This window comes from Nannospalax galili, unplaced genomic scaffold, assembly GCF_000622305.1.
Source record: "Nannospalax galili isolate Female #2095 unplaced genomic scaffold, S.galili_v1.0 scaffold734, whole genome shotgun sequence".
NCBI lineage: Eukaryota > Metazoa > Chordata > Mammalia > Rodentia > Spalacidae > Nannospalax > Nannospalax galili.
In genome coordinates, this window is record NW_008337073.1 from 1,792,873 (window position 1) to 1,802,763 (window position 9,891).

Sequence of the window (9,891 nt, forward strand, 5' to 3'; positions counted from 1 at the left end):
CTCCTCATCAATATTCACACTCATTAATTAGCAATATGTGAAGGCTATATTTCAAGAAACACCTCAGAGCTTGAATATTCAATCAAGTCAAGAAAATCACAGTGAAAATAAAATACAGGTAGAACAATCACTGGTAGACAGAGGACGGAGAATAGCACGTCATTTCTCTATCTCTCATACTAAAACTAACAAAGGTCGGTTACTTTGTATGAGCTAAGTCAAAATGGCAATCCCCCACTCCCACCACTCCAATTTGAGCACCTCTTCAAACTAGAATAGACCCTCCACGTATTTTGTAACTATGCCTTTTCTTTCATCTCTCATAACTGGTTTGGCACATAAAAGAAAGCAAAGCAACGGTTTTTACATTGTTAAGGAAAAAAAAAACACAACACTAGATGATATAAATATTCAATTGATATTTGTTACCAAAGAGCTATTCTGAAATGATAAACTAGATAGAAAAGGTCAAGTAGTATTCTGTAATCCATCCTCAGTATCAAAAGCTATTTGATTATGTTTCTGAATTTTCAGATTTCAGAAAAATAAAATCCCAAGGGTTTCGGAGAATGTACTCAGAAAATCATATAGATCTTTTAAGGAAGCAGTTCAGTCATGAACTATGAAGGGTTCCACCAACCACCAAACAAAAATCTGAACAAGAAAACCTGGGCTCTGGAATGATAAAGAAACATACCTTTGGCTGACCAAGTTTGCAGTTTCTCATCTTGGCTACACAGCCTCGCCACTTCACCTTGAGCAGAAGTCGACTCCACGTCCCTTGTGATCTTTGTGGCAATGCCATCATATCCCTGGTAAAATTTTTGATTAAACTTTGCAGACGTAGTAACAACTTCGTTAATTATGATATTAGGCAGCTGGCGGGTACAATCAGTCACCCACTGTAAGGAAGCCAGACAAAGAGACATCTAATCATTGCAACCAGAGTAGATAAATTTTGTGCCTTTCTCACACATGTCACAGATTCTATCCCTGCTGACCCTCTCCTCAGCCATTGACTGACAAATTTAGATTCTGAGAGCTCCCGGCTTCCCTTTATCCCTGCCTCAGATCTGAAACTCCTGGTTATCAGGAAGACACGCGTCACTAGCTGTCTCGGAGCAGGAAAGCAATCAGGTGAATAAGACTTATTATCTTGCATTGCTTTCCGAGGAGTGACAAGATTGATTTGAGACTGAGAATACATTTAGATCTCAGACATGTAGCTCCTAGGGTTTTGAGTTCAGACAACAGTCTGTGTGCAAAGTTACAATAGAGAGACCTTGAACCCCAATGTTAAGGCAACAAGATGTAAGAAAAATTTCTTACATTAGATAGCTTTAAAATTTAGATAGCTTTAAAATAAGCCTAGCTATCGCAGCTCCTTTTTCAGATGCCCTTCTGTTTTCTGTTTCACCTCTGCTCTGCCTTAGGAATGTGTCTAAGTAGAGTGTTGCCTGGAGAATTTGACTTCACAGCTGAGTAACAACAGAGATCAACTCTGTAGACACAGCGTTCTGACATAATGTCATCTCTGCCCACTCCTTTTGCATCTGAGAACATTTCTACAACAGAGTTCAAAGGTCCCACATTTGGTTTATTTATCCTAAAAACTCACGGAAAGAAGTGCATTTAAAAAATATTTTATTATTTTTATTTTATGTGTATGCATGTATTGCCTGCATGTAGGTAAGTGCACCCATGTCGTGCAATGCCCGCGGAAGACAGAAGAGGCTGTCAGATCCCCTAGAACTGGAGTTATAGACAGTTGTTAGCTGCCGTGTAGGTGCTGGGATTCGAACCTGGGTCTTCTGCAAGAACACTTAGTGTTCTTAACCACTGAGCCATCTCTCCAGCCCACATTATTTTAGGCAACTTAAGCATAGCCAGTGAGAATGAGAGAAAAAAACAGATTTTTAAAATTCTACCAGAATTAGATAAGAAAGGACAAAAATGGTTTCAGAAATTTTTGAAAATTATATATTTTTATCTACATTGATCTAGATTTATCCTTTCTGAGAGTAATATGCTTGTTATCCTTGACTGCCTGACCTTTTTCTTTTTGTAAAATGAGTCACGTTCCATAAAAGCAAAAGAACAAAGAAGTCAGAAATGTCAGAGGACAGGAGTTTGTTGTGGCTTAATATCAAGGTATCTTTGATGGCCCCTTTCAGTACACTGTTTGGAAATAAGCTCTTTCTGTCACATTCACTACGATAGCTTTGACCACCATACTAGGCCATAGTACACAGTTGTTGATAAAGAACAAATACTTAGAATGGGCATATCATCTTAATGATGCAAAAATCCACTCTTTAAGTCTTGCATTGATTAGCATATATTAATGATTATTTAAAAATGTATCTTTAAAATGGTGGAAGGACTTCATTCCCCAAAGAAAGAGTCAAAATGTACTTTTCTCCTAAGCAGCCCAAATAAGTGCTTCAGCAATGAAATGAGTCTAACTCAGCAAGTTACAATTAGTCTAAGAGATCTTGACTCAGACTCTAAAAGAGTTTTCTTTCTCTCAGGCAATTCAAAGAAAATAAAATATTCTATATACACAAGGTTTTCCATTGCAGTAGAATCCGTAAGAGAAAAACGAAAAGAAATTTATGTTTCTAAAAATAGAAAACAAAATGGATTTACATTTTGCTTTGGGGATTTGCTCATGTGTAGTCATGACTTGAGAGAGAAGAAAACTGAAGCCTAACTGCTCATGACGAAATTGAGCAAAAGTAGCAGAACATGAAATTGTTCACATGTTGATTATAAAATACATCTGAACAAACTTTGGAAGGAGCAATGCCAGAATAGGAAATGCAGACATCCCTCAATATTCTTGGTGGAGGAGGGTTTCCAAGATGTCTCTTGAGTGCCAAACTCTGAGGATGGTCAAGCCTCTTAAAGAAAAATGGCAGTGTTTGCATTTATCCTACACGCAATCTCCTATATACTTTGGATCATTTCTAGATTATCTATGATAATTAATATAAGGCAAATATCATATTTAAAAGTCTACACAGGTCTACTTTTGATGTCATTTTTTCCTGACTATTTTGTGGTTGATTCATAGATGTATAACTGGTAAATGCAGAAAACCAAGCATGTTACACAGGATTTGAAAGGACTGTCTTCTTTTTTTTAATCATTGTAATTGTTTAAACAGCAAAATGAAAGCTCTCCACTATAAACTGGGAATAATGATCAGGTTGTCCACTTGGTAGGAGCTTTGTGTCAAGGCAGATAAAACATATAAAACTGACCTGCATGAAATACTCATTATATAACTTAGCTCCTACTTTTATTATAGTCACCATATGAAAAATTCTCATTTGTTTTCAGGTTTTCTATAAATCAATACTCCAAATCTGTTGAGTTAAATAAGGTATTTTAAAACTAGGAAAACCCATTGTTTTAAACTAGCAGAACTTGTCAAACACATGATCAAGATAGTAAAACAGCAATAGCAGCAATAGCCAAAAAACAAACAAAAATTCCAATACACATTTCAGTTACAAATTATAATTTTGCCTCCAAGACTTATTGTGGTATTTTAAGATCTGTGTGTATCAGGAAGGTGATTACAGTTTTAACTTCTTGTGGCTGCCTGTCATGCCCATGAAGATGAGAATTCCAGAAATATGTCGAATACACTAGAGATGCAGAACTAGAACACACACATTGTCTGAGAAGCCCCTCCTTTACCTCACTCCCATAGCCCAATGTGGAACTTGCTGATTTCTGCTTCCTGTGGCCACAATCTCAACTCAGAGCAGAGGCATCTAGTGCTGCAAGTCACAATAGGTTGTTGATTATATAAACACAACTCACAAGTGTGGAATCTTTTTTAAAGGTTGAAGAGGTGGTGAGGACAAGGAATGCTCCAGATTTGGAAATATTCTCCAGGGATGAGGATCCACCTGGGATCCACACAAGCCACTAGGCCTGACTCTGCTACAGATGCTTTCTGGTATGCCCTGAATTCTCTCCCATTGACTCTTGGGACAGCCCCTCCCATCTAATCCTCTGATCATTTGAATATGCTTAATTATGTTTCACATGTATATTAATTTCATTTCTGCCTTCCAGCTTGCTAGACGTAAGAGTGAATGCCTGAATTCCCTTCTCTGCAGGGCCTTAGTCTCAAGAGTCCGATGTCCTATCTCTATTCTGTTCTTAGAACCTAACTTATTATCTCTGAGACTTTGGGAAAGTTGTTAAACCTCAAAAGGACTGTTAAACAACAATAACATAATACTAGGCCAAAGGTTACAAATAATACATGCCAGTTATTTAGCATATAGTAGGTATCTAATAAATGCTTTGTCACTAACACAGTAGTAAGAGAATCACTGGGAAGCTATAAAGAGGTGCAAAGTCTCCAGAGTCAAGCTTCTTGGGTGGATTCAAACCCTATTTTTCTCCAATGATTACTAACAGCAATGAGACTAATGAGACCTGCCTCAATGTGGTATAAGAAATTAAATGTGCAATAAAAAGTTACCTATCAGATGGTAAATAATAATGCAATTGTTATTGCCCTGATTTATATGCTAATTTCTTATTTCTTCCCCATTATTTAATTTATTTCAGTCAAAACATATCAGAATTTTCAATGTGAAGACCTGGGAACACACATACATGTTCACAGCATATGTATAATATATATGACATAACATGTATGCTCACATATGCTTGATAATATAGGGACAAACATCATAGCTGCAGTACAATTTATAATAATAAGTGTGTTCAAGCAATGCTGTGTAGTTAATAAAATAATGAAGTACTTAGATGAAGTTGTTTCTAATATATATATATATATATTTGTTGTTGTTGTTGTTGTTGTTGTTTTGAGACAGGGTCTCCCTGTAGCCCTAGTTGGCCTGGAACTCACTATTGTAGACCAGGATGGCCTTGAACTCATAGAGATCCACCTGCCTCTGCCTCCAGAGTGCTGGAATTAAAGGCATGTGCCACCATGCCCGGCTCTGTGATGTATTTTAAAGAACGGTACAGAATCATATGTACCATATAACATCCTTTTACTTAATAAGCAATTTGTAGTGTTTATGTGTTGGTGGAATATTTCCAACAGTTACATAAGAAACTGCTCATGATGGTTGCCTGAATAGGGAAACGGGCCTTAGAGCAGAAGAAAACCCTACTTTTCATACTGTAGTCTTTGCAGTTGTACAAATTTCACTAGATAATAGATACATACATACATACACACATGTGCATTTTCTTTTTAAAACACTGACACATTGAAAAACTTTTCTTTTTACAGAAAGGCTGCTGTTCTTGCTTAAATGGGGAACTGATCTCAGTTTGGGTATAAAAAGTTCTAGAAATTTCTATTTTCCCATGGGAATGAATGGGATTCACAACTTTTACATGCCAGATGCTGAGCAGTGCACACAGCATTGTGAGTTCATCTGCACCATAGCAGGACCTCAGTACCTCTTGCTTTCAATTCTTATTTTAGCAGCACTTTCAATGCCGGTTGTTATGTTAGTTGATTTTCTTCATCCAATAAATGTTAAAAAGCCAACACACCTGCAACATCTCCTTTACCCACAAATGTCTTCCTAAGACAGTGTTTAATTCAGCATGAGAGAGACAAATGCATTCCCATGTTCTATCCAATTCTAGAGTCATGTCAAGTAGTTCTTTCTTCATGTTACTAAAGTACAAATGTTTGTTGTCATGGTGGCATTACGGCCTCTAGATGCCAGAAGAATATTGAGAGCTAAGGACTTGCTTCTGATGCAGCCAAGAAAGCCAGGAGAGACAGGACTCCAGGACCTAACACAGTGTGAACTGACAGTCTCAAAGTCTGACCTGGGCTGAAACCTGGGGCATTCTTTATTTCTCAATACGCACATCTGACAGCTTAGTGCTCCTTATAAATATTATCTAGAGGTCCACTGATACCTGCCTAGGAATCTTTCAAGGGACACATTTTCTCTACATTCAAAACAAATAGTGTTTCTTAATTTTTGAAGGTAGTTACCAATTAGATAACCTTGGGCATACCTCACACTACTATCAGAATGCTTGGATTCATAAGGAGGGGATGATCTTGGACAGCCTGTAACTTCAACTGCCTTACTGGTACATCGTCTGTAGTACTCAAAGAAGGAGGGTGATAGTTAGATGGGCTAGTTCATAGACCAGATGATGGTAGCCTCATCGGAAGCATTGTCTGTGACCTCATCATTCATTCTAAACAGCAGTAGGTAGTCAGTCACAGCTGTAGAGTATGAAAAACTGCTATGGCTTCAGTTCAGTTTTCTTTTCAGAACAATTGTTTTCATGAAAAGTATACAGATCCATGGGGCACTGGCAGTACATATCCTGTACACCTGCCCTTCTCAGACTTTAGAGATCATGGAAAATACAAAGGAGACTATAAAGATGCAGATCTTGATTCAATAGTCCTGGATAGAACTTGATATTCTCTATTTCTACCAAGCTGCTAGTGGCCCTGAGCACTAAGACTATGTTCCACTGTCTACCTTACAAAGAAAGCATGACATCCTAGTAATGCACATAATGACTATTAAACCACAAACTTCTGCAAGACCTAAGCACATTTTTCCTCTCTCTCAACTTGCTGAACAGCACTTAATATTTTTTAGTACTGAGATTTAATGTACATATGTAATAAAAGCACAATTTGAGTTTATTCCCTATTCCAAATCCTGGCAAATACAAAGGAAAGGAAAATAAATGATTGTATCATTTCTAATGAAAAGAAGGGTCACATCTTCAAGACTTTTTAACAAGAAAAAAATGCAATGCTTTTAACCTGGGTCTGCTTTCTTCTTGTAACACAGGTATCCGGTTGTAATTTATATTCATTCTGTTTGGCCCAACAACAAAATAAGGTATTAACAAAATCCTTTTACTGTGAACTCTATGGTTCTCTTGTGCAACTAAATATTCATGTTTGTTCCATATACAGCTACCTAAAGCTAAATGGTTTAATCAATAACACGTTGTAAGCTGATAGAGCCCAGCTTGTAATAATTCTGGAAGCATTTGCTAAGCTTCCATGATTATTTTCTGTTGCCAAGAGCTAATTCCCTTGATTTGCTTAAGGATAATTGTTTTAAAAAATTGAATGTGAAAATAACACTCCAAATTTAAAAGCCTAGCATTCAGGCAAAATCTTTCCAGAAAATAGATAGTTTAGCTCCTTGTTTTGATTTGTTTTGTTTTTCAAGCTTTGCTTTCCTATTGAAATTCATAAGAAAATATTTATAACAACCAAGTATCACACATATCCAAAGTATATTTGCAGAAAATTATATCCATAAAATAATACTTAGCCTCACTGTAAGAAATGGATTATAAAATTTATAAACTTCGTATCACTCTTTAAAAATGCTTGTTAGAATCTATAAGTGGATTTAATCTTTTCTTTATATGTGTGTGTATGTGTAGTGCTTTTTTGTATGTATGACTGTTCACTTGTGTGTAGGCAGGTGTGTGTGTGTGTGTGTGTGTATGTGTGGTACACACAAGTGTGTGCATGTATAGAACCCAGAACTTGATGTCATGTGCCTTCCTTGGTTGCTCTGCATCTCGTAGACAGGTCTCTCACTTGAATCCAGAGCTCACCATTTTAACTAGTCTACTTGGCCGACTTGCTCCTGTCTCTGCCTCCTAAGCACTGGGAAAATAGGCAGGCTGCCACTACCACCAGGCATTTATGTAGGTGCTGGGAATCTGAACTCTAGCTCTCATGCTTGGGCAGCAGGTGCTTTACCAATTGAGCCATCTGCCTTACCCCATTATGACCTTATAAATCATATCTCTGGTCTGGAGAATGACACATTCTTTGGTTGGTTCTGGGACCTGAACCTGATCCTCTGAAGGTTCATGGGTGCAGCAGATGTTCAAGAACTGAGGGTACAATGTGATAGCTGCAGACCGAAAGGAATGATCAGAGGGTTTATGCAGGGGTGTTACCATGTCAACTGATCATGAGAAACCATATCTCCATGAATACATTCAACACAAATGTTTTCTCTAGCATCTTATCTGGAGATACATGCAAGAATAGTGTAGACACAGACTATCAGAGGTGAACTTTGCCACTCATTTACTATTAGTAAGTAATAGACAGGCAAGTTAAGAATGAATATAAGTCAGAATTGATGAGCACAGGGGCATACACAGGACACCTTTGATCAATTTTTACACAGATTCTAAGTAGAAAGTTGCATTTCCCTGAGAATTACATCAGTGGACCAAGTGATCATCATTCTAACACACTCTTGGGAACATAGACATCACAAGAACCCACTGACACAAAAATGAGTGATTTTCATTTTTGCTGATCCATTTCATGTGGGAGAAACCAAATTAGGCCTTTAAGATGTCCAAGTAGCACAGAATAATGCTAGGCTGAGAGTATAGGCATTTTGTTTCATTCTACAGAAGAAACACAGCAATCAGGTGTGAGAGACAAGAAACGAAAGGAAGTTAAGGTCAAGGAAGACAAATGAAGTCCACTGAGACCTCCTTGCTTGGCTGGTGCTAGATCTCTTCCCTTGAATTGAAGCATTAATGAGTTAAATAAATAGAACTCTATCCCAGTCATTAGCAAGAGAGTCACAGTGCATATAAGAGAGTAAAACTCTCTTTAGTACTGAATCTCTGAGTAGTTCTGCCTGGAGAAGGACTGGATAACATTTCACATTTTCTTCTTGCACAGCTATTCTCAGACTCCATGTGAGAAATACAAAAATAGCCATGAAAATTTGTGTTTAGATTGGATACCACACAGGGCTTGAGAGTGGACGACAGCTGAATATTTTTAAAAGAATATTGTAATTGTTATGAAGAATCAATTTCTTTAGATACTTTTTTATCTCTCAATATAGCTAAAGAAAAATGTGTATTCTGACAAGTCACTAATAGTTATTAGTATATTTAGTATAGGTATGTTGGGATAAAGTATGGGTTAAACAAAACAGAGAAGACAGTCCTATTCAGAGCCTCTTCCTCTCTGAGAGCATTTGCCTAACTTTCCAAGGCCTCTGGCTTTTAGGAACGTCAGTTCCTTGCTCAACCGAAATTATTCTGACAGCTTTGACATTACATTATCATCACAAGATCACGGTACACTTAAAGAAACAAAAAAGTTCCATGGAGAGTTAAAAGTAAAAATAATACCAGTATCTAAAACACTAGATTAATATCAAATTAATTCAGATCCAAAAGTGACACTTTAGAGTTTCATTAATCATTACTCTATGTGCTTTCATGTGCATAGCTAAGAAATGTCTGTGCTGTTTTCTCAGTATTTCCCAATACGTCATCACTCCCATCTCGTACCAGAGCATACATGTTTCATTTTAAAGATCTGTTTCAGGAAAAAATGAGATATTTTAGCATTCTATCCCCAGGACTGGTTTCTTTGTGTAATGAGTTTTGATTCAAACAATTTTTCTCTGCAACACAACTTTCTTCATTCTCATAGAAAAGGGGAATATTTTTTGATCAAGTAGGAGCTTTATTTTTCTAAGATACTCTAGAATCTATTTTTTTCTGTAATTGGTTCTATTAAACTCTTTTGCAATTATGCAATTCAGGTGATTGCAAAGATCAATGATTATCTTTTTCTTTGCATGGATCCTATCCTGTCAAATATATACACACCAATAGGTACATAAATTCTCTCAGATCTGCTGGCCTCTTCCAGAGTAGTAGTAGTGAATTTAACTGCTTTGGGTATTTTTCAGGAAAGCTTACCATGCCAAAAAGGAAAAAAAAAAAAAAAAAAAAAAATTAAAAGGGGTTTTTTTTCTGGTTTTTTAATACAAACTTTTTTGTTTTTTTTTTTTTTATTTATGTTTTTTTTTGGGTGGCTAA

General features: G+C 36.8%; 1 long non-coding RNA gene across 1 annotated transcript in view; it reads right to left on the reverse strand.

Moving 5' to 3' along the window:
* Positions 1 to 879: 879 nt before the first annotated feature.
* Positions 880 to 9,891, reverse strand: part of LOC103733255 — a 34,170-nt gene continuing 25,158 nt past the window's right edge. The window contains exon 4 of the long non-coding RNA XR_607227.1: positions 880 to 902. This is a non-coding gene — a long non-coding RNA (uncharacterized LOC103733255). The remainder of the gene's footprint in view (positions 903 to 9,891) is intronic.